Source organism: Rhinopithecus roxellana, chromosome 14, assembly GCF_007565055.1.
Source record: "Rhinopithecus roxellana isolate Shanxi Qingling chromosome 14, ASM756505v1, whole genome shotgun sequence".
In the NCBI taxonomy this organism is placed as follows: Eukaryota; Metazoa; Chordata; class Mammalia; order Primates; family Cercopithecidae; genus Rhinopithecus; species Rhinopithecus roxellana.
The window spans coordinates 89,486,176-89,502,725 of NC_044562.1; the positions used below are offsets into that span (position 1 = coordinate 89,486,176).

General features: G+C 47.0%; 1 pseudogene; it reads right to left on the minus strand.

Moving 5' to 3' along the window:
- Positions 1-14,350: 14,350 nt before the first annotated feature.
- On the minus strand, positions 14,351-15,127 carry LOC104680811 (annotated as a pseudogene).
- Positions 15,128-16,550: the final 1,423 nt, after the last annotated feature.

The following is a 16,550-nucleotide window of genomic DNA, read 5'->3' on the forward strand; positions in this document are numbered from 1 at the left end:
CTTGAAGAAAATAGGCCTTTGCCTATTGATAGGGTAGGTAATATTAATCGAAGGTGAAGAATCAGCTGGGCACGGTGGCTCATGCCTGTAATCTCAGCACTTTGGGAGGCCAGGGTGCACAGATCGTGTGAGCTCAGGAGTTTGAGACCAGCCTGGGCAACACGGTGAAACACCCATTGCTACAAAAGAATTTTTAAGAAATTAGCTGGGCAGGGTGGTGTGTACCTGTGGTCTCAGCTACTCAGGAGACTGAAGTGGGAGGATCCCTTAAACCCAGGAGGTCAAGGCTACAGTGAGCCAAGATCATGCCACTGCACTCCCGCCTGGGTGACAGAATGAGATCCTGTCTCGACCAAAAAAAAAAAAGAAAGAAAGAAAAGAAAAAGGGTGAGCAATCTAGATGGAAGGAAAGTAGCCTTGGAGGTAGAGAAACTGCCAGAGGAGAAGAGTGAGATCAGCAATTGGAAAGGAAAATGGGATTCAGGCAGAGGTTTTTTGTTTTGTTTGTTTGTTTGTTTTGCTTTGAGTTGGGGTCTTGCTCTGTCACCCAGACAGGAGAACAGTGGTGCTATCATAGCTCACTACAGCCTCGAACTCCTGGCTCAAGGGATCCTCCTGCCTCAGCCTCCCATGTAGCTGGGACCGTAGGTGCCCCCTAGACAAAGGTTTTTGTCGATGGTTTTGTTTTACAAAATGGGAGAGGTTTGAGCATGCTCATGTCTAATGGGAAGGAGACAGTTGAGAACGTGAGACTGAGACAGTCTTATCCATAGTAGAATCTTATGCATAGTGTGAGGTCCCTAAGAAGATATGAGAGAAGCGAATCTAGGGCTCAGGAGCAGCATTTAGATTTAGGAAGGAGAAGGAAACTCTTTTATAACACACCTGAAGAAAATGAGGGTTATGGATTTGGACGGTTTTGCCATTTGTTAGTAGGAGTTGGATTCTGTCTTTTCCGGAAAGCAGTGAGATCATCTGCTGAAAGTAATGGGGTACGTAAGGCATTGGGGACTTGAGGAGGCTTGGAAATAGCCACTGTGAAGGGTTGTGTCTGTGAATTTAGAGGGGCACTGGTCTGCTCAGGTGTGGGTTTTATCCAGCAGCATTCAACAGCACAAGCATGGGTAGCTAGAAAGCTAAAAGTTGGAGTCATCCAGGCCCAGGGCTTGCCAGGCAGATGCAATGAAGACAAAGGGGCAAAGGAGTATAGGACATCAGCAAGAGAGTGGGTGAAGTCAGGGGCCATGGAATATAAGTTTGTGCAGAGGGGGAAAAGACAAGAGAGGGCCAAAGAGAGAGAACACAGATGGGTCCATGGACTAGAGAGCAGAGAACTAGGGAAGTGGGAATAACTGAGCAGCTCTACTCTAAACATACACTGAATCTGATCACCTTCTACCATCTCTGCTGCTACCAACCTGTTATAAACTATGATCATCTGTCTCCTGGAACACTGAAATGGCTTCTTCTTGATCCCTCTGCTTCAATTCTTATTACCCTGCAATCCATTTCTCATTTACATTAAAATTATCTTTTTTGTTTTTTCTTTTGAGATGGAGTCTTGCTCTGTCGCCCAGGCTGAAGTGCAGTGGTGCAATCTCGGCTCACTGCAACCTCCGCCTCCCAGGGTCAAGAGATTCTCCTGCCTCAGTCTCCCAAGTAGCTGGGGCTACAGGTGCTCACTACCACATCCGGCTAATTTTTGTATTTTTAGTAGAGACGCAGCGGGGGTGGTTCGCCATGTTGGCCAGGCTGGTCTCAAACTTCTGACCTCAGGTGATCCACCCGCCTCAGCCTCCCAAAGTGCTGGGATTACAGGCATAAGCCACTGTGCCCAGCCTCAAATTATATTTTTGTGTATAAGTCTCTGGTGCCAGCCAACATCATGTGCCTCCTCATGATGCACTGAAGAAAACACAACATCAGTTTTGTGGTTTTCCTGACAAAAATGCATGTCTGATTAGAATCACAAGGAAACATCAGACAAACCAAAATGGAAGACCATTCTACAGAATGACTGCACTCTTTAAAAATGTCAAGGTTGGCCAGGCGCGGTGGCGCAAGCCTGTAATCCCAGCACTTTGGGAGGCCGAGACGGGTGGATCACGAGGTCAGCAGATCGAGACCATCCTGGCTAACACGGTGAAACCCCCGTCTCTACTAAAAAAATACAAAAAAAACTAGCCGGGCGAGGTGGCGGGCGCCTGTAGTCCCAGCCACTCGGGAGGCTGAGGCAGGAGAATGGCGTAAACCCGGGAGGCGGAGCTTGCAGTGAGCTGAGGTCCGGCCACTGCACTCCAGCCTGGGTGACAGAGCAAGACTCCGTCTCAAAAAAAAAAAAAAAAAAAAAAAAGTCAAGGTTGCCGGACGCAGTGACTCACGCCTGTAATCCCAGCTCTTTGGGAGGCTGAGGTGGGTGGATCACCTGAGGTTGGGAGTTTGAGACCAGCCTGACCAACAAGGAGAAACCCCATCTCCACTAAAAATACAAAATTAGCTGGGCGTGGTGGCACATGCCTATAATCCCAGCTACTCGGGAGGCCGAGACAGGAAAACTGCTTAAACCTGGGAGGTAGAGGTTGCGGTGAGCCAAGACTGTGCCATTGCACTCCAGCCTGGACAACAAGAGCAAAACTCCATCTCAAAAAAAAAAAAGTCAAGTTTGGCTGGGGGTGGTGGCTCACCTCTGGAATTCAAGCACTTTAGGAGGCTCAGGTGGGAAGATCGCTTGAGGCCAGGAGTTTGAGAGCAGCCTGAGCAGGACAGTAAGACCTAATCTCTACAGAAAAATTTAAACATCAGCAGGGTGTGGTAGCACATGCCTGTGATTCCAGCTACTCAGGAGGCTGAGGCAGGAGGATCAATTGAGCCCAAGAGGTTGAGGTTGCAGTGAGCCATGATCATCCCACTGCACTCTAGCCTGGGCAACAGAGAGAGACCCTGTCTCAAAAAAGGGTGGGGGGAAATGTCAAAGTTGGGAAGACAAAGAAAGACAGAGGAACTGGTCTAGATTAAAGGTGACTAAAGAGATAATAATGAAATACAGTGGGCTGGCATGGTGGCTCACGCCTGTAATCCCAGCACTTTGGGAGGCCAAGGAGGGCGGATCATAAGGTCAGGAGATCGAGACCATCCTGGCCAACATGATGAAACCCCGATTTTGTAAAAATACAAAAATAAGCCTGGCATGCGCCTGTAGTCCCAGCTACTCAGGAGGCTGAGGCAGGAGAATCACTTGAACCCGGGAGGCAGAGGTTGCAGTGAGCCAAGATTGTGACACTGCACTCCAGCCTGGGCGACAGAGCAAGACTCCGTCTCGAAAGAAAAAAAAAAAGAAAAAATACAGTGCTTTGTCCTGAAGTGGATCTGGACTAGGACACAAGTAGCTCTAAGGAACATTACTAGGATAATTAAAATGTGAACATGACCTGCAGATAAGATTAATAGTACTGCTGTTCTCATGTTAAATTTTCCAATTTTGACAATTAAAGTGACCTAAAAGAATGTCCTTGTTTTTAGATCATACATGAAGTATATTTAGGAGTGAAAGGACATGATCATCTGCAATTTACTCTTAAATGATTGAGAAAAAACTGTGTACATAAAATGTGTGTGGTGTGTGTGCATGTGAGAAAGAGAGAATTATGAAAGGAATGAGGGTAAAACATAAACAGTTGGTGAATTTGAGTAAAGGGTATATGGGAAAAGTTACCCCTCCAAAAAAAAGTAATCAATCATGTTAGTTCCCTGGTTGCAACCCATCAATGTCTTCCCATGACACTAAAATGAAAAATCCTCGTTAGGGCCTACACCATCCCTGAAATCTCTTTGGCCTCATCTCCTTTCATTCTGTTCTTTGATCACAGCCTTCCAGCCACACAGATTTTGTTTCTGATTCTGGAGCACTTAAGCTCATTCTTGCCTCCAGGCCTTAGGACTTCTGTCTCCCTCTGTCTGAAATACTCTTCCTCCAATTCACAGGGTTCATTCCTTATCATTCAGGTTGGAGTACCTGTATTACTTCCTCAAAGGAGCCCTCCCCAGCTACCGTTCTAACGTTGCCCCATCTCTCTACCCAAAAGTTTTCAGCATACCAATTATTTACCTATGTCTGCCTCCTCCAGTAGACTGTAAACCTCCAAAAGCAGGATCTGTGTGGTCTTATGCATCACCCTCAATCAAGAGCAGGACCTATTTCCTCTTCTGTATCACCCTATCTCCTGCACCTCATTCAGTATAAGAGGACGTGCTCGGCCGGGCGCGGTGGCTCAAGCCTGTAATCCCAGCACTTTGGGAGGCCGAGACGGGCGGATCACGAGGTCAGGAGATCAAGACCATCCTGGCTAACATGGTGAAACCCCATCTCTACTAAAAATACAAAAAACTAGCCGGGCGACCTGGCGGGCGCCTGTAGTCCCAGCTACTCGGGAGGCTGAGGCAGGAGAATGGCGTGAACCCGGGAGGCGGAGCTTGCAGTGAGCTGAGATCCGGCCACTGCACTCCAGCCTGGGCGACAGAGCGAGACTCCGTCTCAAAAAAAAAAAAAAAAAAAAAAAAGAGGACATGCTCAGGCTGAGCGCAGTGGCTCATGCCTGTAATCCCAGCACTTTGGGAGGACAACGCAGTAGGATTTCCCCAAGGTCAGGAGTTGAAGACCGGTCTGGCCAACATGGTAAAACCCCGTTTCTACTAAAAAATACAAAACTAGCCTGGCGTGATGGCAGGCACCTGTAGTCCCAGCTACTCTGGAGGCTGAGGCATGAGAATCGCTTGAACCCGAGGGGCAGAGGTTGCAGCAGTGAGCTGAGATTGCACCACCGCACTCCAGCCTGGGCAACAAGTGAAACTATCTCAAAAAAAAAAAAAAAAAAAAGAAGACATGCTCAATAATAAATCATTTCTGAAGTCATAAACAAACAAGGAAGGAGACTGTGAACAGAGAGTATATTAGTGAAAGAAGTGGACCAGTGCTGATGAGCTCCATGTGTTAAGAGTGGGTGATTTGGGGATGGGTGCAGTGGCTCAAGCCTGTAATCCCAGCACTTTGGGAGGCCGAGCTAAAAAAAATACAAAAAAAACTAGCCGGGCGTGGTGGCGGGCGCCTGTAGTCCCAGCTACTTGGGAGGCTGAGGCAGGAGAATGGCGTAAACCCGGGAGGCAGAGCTTGCAGTGAGCTGAGATCCGGCCACTGCACTCCAGCCGGGGTGACAGAGCGAGACTTCGTCTCAAAAAAAAAAAAAAAAAAAAAAAGAGTGGGTGATTCGAGGGTTGGGCACGGTGGCTCATGCCTGTAATCCCAACACTTTGGAAGGCGGAGGCAGGCGGATCACCTGAGGTCAGGAGTTCAAGACTGGCCTGGCCAACATGTTGAAACTCCATCTCTACTAAAAATACAAAAATTAACTGGGCATGGTGGTGTGTGCCTGTAATCCCAGCTACTCGGGAGGCTGAGGTGGGAGAATTGCTTGAACTTGGGAGGCGGAGGTTGCAGTGAGCAGAGATCAAAGCCACTGAACTCCAGCCTGGGCAACAGAGTCAGACTCCGTCTCAAAAAAAAAAAAAAAAGAGTGGGTAAGTCCCTGATGCGCAGTGGAGGCAGCTCCTTAAATGATGAATGGGCGGGGCACGGTGGCTCACACCTGTAATCCCAGCACTTTGGGAGGCCGAAGCGGGTGGATCACCAGGCCAGGAGTTCGAGACTGGCCTGGTCAACATGGTAAAACCCTGTCTCTACTGAAAATACAAAAATTAGCCTGGCATGGTGGCGGGTGCGTATAATCCTAGCTACTTGGGAGGCTGACGCAGAAGAATCTCTGGAACACAGGAGGTGGAGGTTGCAGTGAGCTGAGATTGCGCTATTGCACTCCAGCCTGGGCAACAAGAGTGAAACTCCATCCCCCCCCAAAAAATAAAAATAAAATGGTGAATGAAGTAAGTAAACGTCTATGAAGTATGGAACAATGATAGTGCATTGGAGAAAAAGAGTTTCTCCTGCCCCCTTATGTCCCTCCCTTCTTTGGAAGCTGGAAAAGAAGCTGCCAGGGATGAACGCCTTTGCTTCTCCTCATCCTTGGAAACCATTAAAACTGCATCTGAATCTTTGCTGCACTCCTAGAGTATGGACTGGAAAATAGCCCAGAGGTGTCAAAATCCTGACTTTGATTCACAAGCATGCTTGAAAGAAAAAAGAAAGGAAGGAAAAGAGAAATTGTAGCTATGACCTAACCATAGCCAAAAAAAATATCTTTGACTTCCAGTGGTTTGGTGTTAATGGAAGCCTTTTATCTTCAGCACTTTGTGCTTGTGCTGCCAAGCGGAGGAAGGGAAAGTGCAGAAAGCTCTGTCTGCATAATCATGTGCTTGCTGGCCCTCCCCAAATCCAGAGCCACATGAAGGCTCACCCTCCTGGCTCTGGGAGCCCTAGGCTAGCATGAGAAATCAGTGGGAAAATGTTCCTTCAGATGTCAAATCCACCTTCTCTCAGAAAAGACAGATAAATAAAGCCGTAGGCAAGGACAGGCAGGCCCTTAGGTTGCTTATGCAAGCATTCTAAAAATCTCTTTATCAATGCCTAGCCTAGATTTCATAGACCAAATGCTAATATGTTTTGCCCTAAAACACAGTTTATAAAATTAAGAGATCGTTTTCCAGGGGACCTCAGCCTCATGACCTCTGTATCTCTTGTTAGGACCACTTTCAAGGAGGAATAATTTACTGAAAAGTGCATTTTAGGCTGGGCATGATGGCTCATGCCTGTAATCCCAGCACTTTGGGAGGCTGAGACAGGCAGATCACTTGAGGTCAGGAGTTCAAGACCAGCCTGACTAACATGGAGAAACCCCATCTCTATTAAAAAAAAAAAAAAAAAACAGGCCGGGCACAGTGGCTCACGCCTGTAATACCAGCACTTTGGGAGGACGCGGCAGGCAGATCACAAGGTCAGGAGATTGAGATCATCCTGGCTAACACGGTGAAACCCCGTCTCTACTAAAAATACAAAAATTGGCCGGGTGTGGTGGCGGGCGCCTGTAGTCCAGCTACTCGGGAGGCTGAGGCAGGAGAATGGCGTAAACCCAGGAGGCAGAGCTTGCAGTGAGCCGAGATCACGCCACTGCACTCCAGCCTGGGCGACAGTGTGAGACTCCATCTCAAAAAAATAAATAAATAAAAAATAAAAATAAAAATAAAAATAAATTAGCTGGATGTGGTGGTGGATGCCTGTAGTCCCAGCTACTCAGGAGGCTGAGGCAGGACAATCACTTGAACCCAGGAGGCAGAGGTTGCACTGAGCTGAGATCATGCCACTGCACACCAGCCTGGGCGACAGAGTGAGACGATCGCAAAAAAAAAAAAAAAAAAAAAATGCATTTTATCCTGTGGTTCCCTCCAAATAATTACCTTTTCTCCCATTTTCTATAAGAATTATTTAAATAACCTTTTTATTTTGGAATACTAGATTTACAGAAACAATGCAAAGATAGTACAGAAAGTTCCATATACCCCTTGTTCATTTTCTCTTGTTAACATATTACTACTGCGGTACATTTGATTCCATTTAAGAACTGATATTGTTTTGTTACTATTAACTAAACTTGGCACTTTGCTCAGATAGTTTTTCCCTAATGACCCTTTTTCTGTTCCAGATTCCATCCAGGATACCACATTACATTTACTCATCATGTCTGGTCAGACACTGTGTAAAATGTCCCTCAAATTTGGTTTTTCTGGTGTTTTCCTCACATGTAGATTGGGATTATGGGTTTTCAGAAAGAATACCTGAGAGCTGAAGCGCCCTTTTCATCGTGTCAGGGCAGATGACATACACATGGCATCAATGGTAAAGTTAACCTTCACTGCTTAGTTAAGGCAGAGTTTGCCAGCTTTCTGCATTGTGAAGTTACTGTTTCTCCCTTTCTGTAATCTATTCTTTGGAAGCAACTCCCACTAAGTCTAGCCTACCCTCAAAAAGGTAGAAAGGGAATTGGGAGGGAATTAAGCTCATTTCCTGGAAAAGGGAGTATTTACAGATATTATTACTGTTATTATTTTAAAATTCAGACAAGGTCTCGTTCTGTCACCCAGGCTGGAGTGCAGTGGCCCCGACTGCAACCTCCACCTCCCGGGCTCAAACAGTCCTCCTGCCTCAGCCTCCCAAGTAGCTGGGACTGCAGGCATGCATCACCCTGGCTATTTTTTTGTTTTTAGTAGAGAAGGGGTTTCACCATGTTGGCCAGGCTGATCTCTAACTCCTGAGCTCAAGCGATCCTCCTACCTCAGCCTTCCAAAATGCCAGGATTACAGGCATGAGCCACCGTGCTCAGTGGGAGTATGTACATTTTTTTTTTTTCTGAAACAGAATCTCGCTCTGTTACCTAGGCTGGAATGCAATGGTGCGATCGTGGCTCACTGCAACCTCCACCTCCCGGGTTCAAGTGATTCTTCTGTCTCAGCCTCCCGAGTAGCTGGGACTACAGGCGTGCACCACCAGGCCTGGCTAATTTTTGTATTTTTAGTAGAGATGGGGTTTCCCCATGTTGACCAGACTGGTCTCGAACTCCTGACCTCAGGTGATCTGCCCACCTCGGCCTCCCGAAGTGCTGGGATTACAGGAATGAACCACTGTGCCCATCCAGACCTACATATATTAAATGGGATTATTCTGTCTGAAAAATTAGTTTCTTCTTCTTGACTAATTTTTATTCATTAATGGCCAGGTGCAGTGGCTCACACCTGTAATGCCAGCACTTTGGGAGGCCAAGGCAGGTGGATGGATTTGAACTCAGGAGTTTGAGACCAGCCTGGGCAACATGGTGAGACCCTTGCCTCTATTTTAAAAAGTACAAAAATTAGCCAGGCATTGGTGGCTTACACCTGTAGTCCCAGCTACACAGGAGGCTGGAGAATCCCTTGAGCCCAGGAGGCTGAGGTTGCAGTGAGCTGAGATTGTGCCACCTGGGTGACAGAGTAAGACCCTGTCTCAAAAAATAAAATAAAATAGAATCATAATTTTTATTCATTAATGTATTTATATCAGCCTGAACTCATATTTACAGTAGGCCCATGGTATCCATGGATGGGTTCTGTATCCATAGATTCAACCAACCATGAATCAAAAAAACATTAAAAAAAAAAACAGAAAATGAAAAATAACAATGTGACATTTAAAACTAATACGCATTTTTGCTGGGCGCGGTAGCTCACGCCTGTAATCCCAGTACTTTGGAAGGTAAAGGCGGGCGGATCACCTGAGGTTGGGAGTTCAAGACAAGCCTGACCAACATGGAGAAACCCTGTCTCTACTAAAAATACAAAATTAGCTGGGCATGGTGGCACATGCCTGTAATCCAAGCTATGTGAGGCTGAGGCAGGATAATTGCTTGAACCCGGGAGGCGGAGGTTGCACTGCACCGAGATTGTGCCATTGCACTCCAGCCTGGACAACAAAAGTGAAACTCCATCTCAAAAATAAATAAATAAATAAATAAATAAATAAATAAATAAATAAATAGGCCGGGCGCGGTGGCTCAAGCCTGTAATCCCAGCACTTTGGGAGGCCGAGACGGGCAGATCACGAGGTCAGGAGATTGAGACCATCCTGGCTAATACGGTGAAACCCTGTCTCTACTTAAAAATACAAAAAACTAGCCGGGCGACGAGGCGGGCGCCTGTAGTCCCAGCTACTCGGGAGGCTGAGGCAGGAGAATGGCGTAAACCCAGGAGGCGGAGCTTGCAGTGAGCTGAGATCCGGCCACTGCACTCCAGCCTGGGTGGCAGAGCAAGACTCCGTCTCAAAAATAAATAAATAAATAAAAATAAAAAATAAATAAATAAAAACGAATATGCATTTTTAAAACAACACAGTATAAATACTATTTACATAGCATTCACATTGTATTCGGTATTATAATTAATATATAGATGATTTAAGGTATACAGGAGCATGTGCATAGGTTATATGCAAATACTACACTATTTCATTTCAGGGACTTCAGCATCCTTAGATTTGGTATTCCTGGGGGTCCTGGAACCAATCCTCAGTGAATACCAAGGGACAACTGTACTCATTTTTTACTTTGGGTTATAATCCAATACTATGTTGTTTATTTTGTTATTCAACTTGTTCCAGTTTTGACCATCAGGAGCTCTTCCAAGTTGGTCCTTTGACATGCACAACTCTTTGATATGGACACCTTCTTGTAAAATATTAAAAACATAGAAATGAAAGATAATCACTTATCTTTGGAGGCACTTTATTTTTAATGTTACATACATGGGGATGCACTCGGTGTCTCATGCTTGTAATCCCAGCACTTTGGGAGGCCAAGGCAGGAGGAGCGCTTGAGGCTAGGAGTTCATGACTAGGCTGGGCAACATAGCAAGACCTCATCTCTAACAAAAAAAAAAAAAAAAAACCGAGACTTGGCAATCCTGCAGTGAGTCCAGAAAAGACGTCATTTTATTTTTTTATATTTTTTTGAGACAGAATCTCACTCTGTCACCCAGGTTGGAGTGCAGTGGCATGATCCCAGCTCACTGCAACCTCCGCCTCCCAGGTTCAAGTGATTCTCCTGCCTCAGCCTCTCAAGTAACCAGGATAACAGGTGCCTGCCAGCCACAATGTCTGACTAATTTTTGTATTTTTAGTAGAGATGGGGTTTCACCATGTTGGCCAGGCTGGCCTCGAACTCCTGACCTCAGGTGATCCGCCAGCCTCAGCTTCCCAAAGTTCGGAGATTACAAGCGTGAGCCACCACGCCCAGCTGCCAAGATGTCATTTTAAAAGGTAGTGTTTTCCTGATCTGATTGTGCCGTTATAATGAGTCATGATTTACCTTTAATTACCTCGATCCTTTTACTTGTTAAAAAAATTTACATTTGTGGGCCAGATGCGGTGGCTCACGCCTGTAATCCCAGCACTTTGGGAGGCCAAGGTGGGTGGATCACGAGGTCAGGAGATAGAGACCATCCTGGCTAACACGGTGAAACCCCATCTCTACTAAAATTACAAAATAATTAGCTGGGTGTGGTGGCGGGTGCCTGTAGTCCCAGCTAGTCGGGAGGCTGAGGCAGGAGAATGACATGAACCGAAATTGCGCCACTGCACTCCAGCCTGGGCAACAGAGCAAGACTTCGTCTCAAACAAACAAACAAAAATTACATTTGTGCCAGGCGAGGTGGCTCATGACAGTAATCCTAGCACTTTGGGAGGACGAGGCAGGAAGATCACTTGAGCTCAGGAGTTCAACACCAGCCTGAGTAACATAGTGAGACCTCATCTTTAAAAAAAAATACAAAAATCAGCCAGCTGTGATGGCATGTGCCTGTAGTCCTAGCTACTCAGGAGACTGAGATGGGAGGATCGCTTGAGCCCAGAAGGTAGAGCCTGCAGTGAGCTATGATCATGCCACTGTACTCCAGCCTGGGCAACAGAGCAAGACCCTGTCTCAAAAAAAAAAAAAATTTACACTTGTAATCTGGATTCATTGTAGGAAAATTCAGATAAGAAATAGGAGAAATTGCTAGGCATAATGGTACTCACCTGTAGTCCCAGCTACTAAGGAGGCTGAGGCAGGAGGATCATTTGAGCCTAGGAGTTTAGGCTGTAGTATGCTATGCCTATTGGATGTCTGCACTAAGTTCAGCATCAATATGGTGACCTCCCAGGAGCAGGGGACCACCAGGTTGCCTAAGGAGTGGTGAACACAGATTGGAAACAGAGCAGGTCAAAACTCAGAGCAGGTCGATCTGATCAAGAGTGGGATCGTGCCTGTGAATAGCTACTGCACTCCAGCCTGGGCAACATAGTGAGACCCTGTGAAAGAAAGAGAGAGAGAGAAAGAGAGAGAAAGAAGAAGACAAAGAAAGGAAAGGGAAGGGAAGGAAGGGGAGGGGAGGGGGAGGAAAGAAGGAAGGAATTATCCATAATCTCATTATGCAGTGATAATTACTTTGTTTGTTTAAGATGGAGTCTTCCCTCCTGGCTAATACGGTGAAACCCCGTCTCTACTAAAAATACAAAAAACTAGCCGGGTGAGGTGGCGGGCGCCTGTAGTCCCAGCTACTCGGGAGGCTGAGGCAGGAGAATGGCGGGAACCCAGGAGGCGAAGCTTGCAGTGAGCCGAGATCACGCCACTGCACTCCAGCCTGGGCGACAGAGCGAGACTCCTCCTCAAAAAAAAAAAAAAAAAAAAGATGGAGTCTTGCTCTGTCTCCCAGGCTGGAGTGCAGTGGCATGACCTCAGCTCACTACAACCTCCGCCTCCTGGGTTCAAGAGATTCTCCTGTCTCAGCCTCCTAAGTAGCTGGGATTACAGGCACCTGCCACCACACCTGGCTAATTTTTGTATTGTCAGTAGAGACAGGGTTTCACCACGTTGGTCAGGCTGGTCTTGAACTCCTGACCTCAGGTGATCCACCCGTCTTGGCCTCCCAAAGTGCTGGGATTACAGGCGTGAGACACCATGCCTGGCTGTTAATTGCTTTTGTTCTTGTTTTTGTTTTTGACTCCAGGCTGGAGTGCAGTGGCGCAATCTCAGCTCACTGCAACTTTGACATCCCAGGCTCAAGCAATCCTCTGCCCTCAGCCTCCTGAGTAGCTGGGACTACAGGTGCATGCCACCATGCCTAGCTAATTTTTTTTCTTTTTCCTTTTTTCTTTTTGTAGAGATGACGTCTCACTATGTTGCTCAGGTTGGTCTCAACCTCTTCCTGGGTTCAAGCAATTCTCCTGCCTCAGCCTCCCAAAGTGTTGGGATCACAGGCATGAGTCACCACACCTGGCCGATAATTACTATTAATACTTTGCTATACATTTCTCCTTTCTAGTGTGTGTGAATGTGCATATCATTTACATATATACATATTTTTTTGAGACGGAGTTTCACTCTTGTTGCCCAGGCTGGAGTGCAATGACGTGATCTTGGCTTACCGCAACCTCTTCCTCTGCCTCCTGGGTTCAAGCAATTATCCTGCCTCAGCATCCTGAGTAGCTGGGATTACAGGCATGCGCCATCACACCCGGCTAATTTTGTATTTTTAGTAGAGACGGGATTTCTCCATGTTGGTCAGGCTTGTCTCGAACTCCCGACCTCAGGCGACCTATCCACCTTGACCTCCCAAACTGCTGGGATTATAGGCGTGAGCCACCGCACCCGGCCATATATATATATATATATATATACACACACATACATATATATACACATATATATACACACACATACATATATGTGCATATATACACACACATACGTGTGTGTGTGTGTGTGTATATATTTTTTTTTGGATGGATTCTTGCTCTGTCACCCAGGCTGGATTGCAGTGGCTCGATCTCCACTCACTGCAACCTCCGCCTCCCAGATTCCAGCAATTCTCTGCCTCAGCCTCCCGAGTAGTTGGGATTACAGGCACCCGCCACCACGCCTGGCTAATTTTTGTATTTTTAGTAGAGACGGGGTTTCACCATGTTGGCCAGGCTGATCTCGAACTCCTGACCTCATGATCCACCCGCCTTGGCCTCCCAAAGTGCTGGGATTGCAGGCGTGAGCCATTGTGCCCGGCCCACTTACCAATATATTGTTAGATCTTTCCCACGTCACTATATACATTTTTTTTCAAATGCAAAGTCTTTATTATGAGAAAACAGTGTTATCTAGAAAAGTCACACACCAGTTTCTTTCTAATAAAATGACAAAGCAGGGTTCTTAAATAATTTACAGAGAGCAGAAATTGCTCTTGAATAGGGCTACCCCTCCTGGCACACCCACAGTGCTCTGCATTGAACATATACATAGGTACCAGTGAGTCCAGGGTCTTAAGTCCGGAAATATCTCCTATGCCTTCCTCCAAGTCCCTGGTAGGGAAAGCAGGGATGAGAGTGGGACCCCCAAGAGCCTTAGCACTGGAAACACAGCGGGTGAGTGACTCTGCAGATGACTCTCCCAAAACCAGGCACCTGGGTGCACAGCTAAGAGCTCTCTAACATCTGATGCTAGCACTTCATGTTATAGATGAGTCAAATACAAGGCTCAAGGTCAAGTGTACGATCAGTTTCTAAGCTCAAGGGTCCCCTAAGAAATTCTCCCCACCTCTGCAAGGTCTTCCCAAGACACTCTAAGGCTGTGGCAGGTAGTCACTGATGGATCCAGATGTGGCCGGAGCAGGGGGGGGCTCTGGACCCCTTGTTAGTCAGGTCCTTGTTAGCAGTGGCCCAGGGGTACTGATGGCTCCTGGGGGCTTCCTCCAGGAAGCTCACGGGGAAGCACAGACACCTTGGGTATGAAGCCTTGGCGATCAGACAGGGCTTATTTCCTGCAGGCCACTTCCTCATCCATGAATGAGAGAGAGGATGTCAGCACCACTCTTCTGCCATAATGGCTTCATCTAGCTTTTGGGACAGCTTCTGGAAATGCTGAATTCCTGCCCCCATAGGCTCTAGGTCACTGTCAGACTGGCTGGGAGAGCAGAGGGGCTATGCTGAGGAGTAGGGGCTCCAGAAGGCAGCCTCCTACATCGACCACCGTAATGGGTAGGCATGGAAGCCTATCTGGGCAGAGAGGTCGTGATGCTCCTTCTCCCAGAGGTCTGTGGCTGAGTGGCCGGGGGGGTCTCCAGACAGCCGGGTGTTCTTCTGGCTCAGGCTGTGAGTTGGGGATCCACTGCCCTTCTGTGCCCCTCTCTTCCTCCTCCTGGGCTTCACTTGGATCTCCACCAGCCACTTGGTGCCACTTTGGCAGGACTCCTGGATTCTCTGGGACATGGCACCCAAGGCACTCTTAGCTGAGTGAGCTATAGCGTGGAAGCCTTGCTGCCCTGGCTCTGGGGTTTCCAGGCATTTCCAGGAAAGGCCTGCGCAGAAGTTGAGGTTGATGGCTCTCAGGGGCAGCCTCCTTTGGAACTGTCTGCACAGAGACCCCAGGGCCCCCATGGAGTTATCCTGATGGCTGGCTGGCCACAGGCTGCAGCTCCTTGCTGTCCTCCAGCTGCTCCTGGTGCTGGAGAGATCTCCAGTGCATAGAGGTCCCCATTCTCTGCCACCGAGAAGCCATCTGCCTGACCAATGCCAGTCACAACCCAAGCATAGCTGCTCCTCAACCACCGCCCACTATATACATTTAATGGATATTTAACTCCCTTTCTACTGTTTTTTTGTGATTATAAACATCCTTGTATATATTTAAATCATTACTTTGTGCCATAGCAACTAAACCAAGCTTGTTTCCAGACTGCAAATTCCAGCTTCCTAAGTCTTTACTGAAATAATTCAGCATGATTTTTAAATGTACTTACAGTGCTGACCTTATAGCCTGCATCATGGTAAAAACCAAAGCAGCTGAAGAATGATCCCTGCTTATGATGTAAAAATGGAGGCAGAAGACATAAATCTAAGGCAATATACAATTTAATGTGACAAAATTATGATATAGAGGGTATGTAATTGCTGAAGGAATTCCAAAGAAAGAAAAATAAATTCTGACTTAGCTAATGTTGGTGTCACATGATCGGTTTATATGTGGCAAAGACTGTCGGTGCTCACCAGTGATTGTATTCTTTTCTTCTTCCTGGCCTACAGCCAGAGTCCCTCTTCCAGCCTCCAGTGCAGTTAGGTGGGACCATGTGACTATGCTGGCCTGTGGAATGTGAGCAAGAGTGGTGGGCACCACTTCTAGGTCCATAAAAACCTCTCAAGCACAATCCTCACTCTTTGGCCATCCCTTCTCTTGCTGAATGGAGATGACAAAGAAAGGGACAAAGAAAAGGGTGGAACCACAAGATGGAAAAAGCCTTTGTCCTTGAGTAATCATATGGAGCAAGACTCCTTCCCTTATGCTACCTCCTTCTCCCACCATCCCCTCTCTCTCTCTTCTTACTTCTTTCCCTCTCTCTTCCTTCCACTCCCCATACCCTTCCAGCAACCCACATTGGACTGTGAACAAGAGAAATAAACTTTTATTATGTTAAACTACTGGAATCACAGGGTTTATTTATTACAGAATCTGGAATTATTTAACCTATCTAACATACAATGGAATAGATCTATGGGGGGTTTATTTACCTGAAATGTCCTTCTTCTTGAGAACATTTCCCCTTCTTCAAAAATGGAAGTGTGTCTGTATAATGAAGAATTAACTTAACCCTGGCCAGGTGCAATATGGCTCATGCCTATAATCCCAGCACTTTGGGAGACCAAGGCAGGTGGATCACTTGAGGTCAGGAGTTCGAGACCAGCTTGGCAAACATGGAGAACCCCGTCTTTACTAAAAATACAAACAAATTTGCTGGGCATGGTGGCACACCCCTATAATCCCAGCTACTTGGGAGGCTGAGGCAGGAGAATAATTTGAACCAAGGAGGCAGAGGTTGCAGCGACCCAGGATCACACCACTGCACTCCAGCCTGGGCAACAGAGCGAGACTCTAGCACAAAACCACCCAAAGAGAGGCCTGGCCTTTGCCCTCGGGTAGAGGGGAGGTGACCTCCAGGCCCCAGAAATGTCCTTTGTGATAGGAGTGTCTGTTTGCTTGGCGTTCTGGCTAGTGGGCAGTCTAACA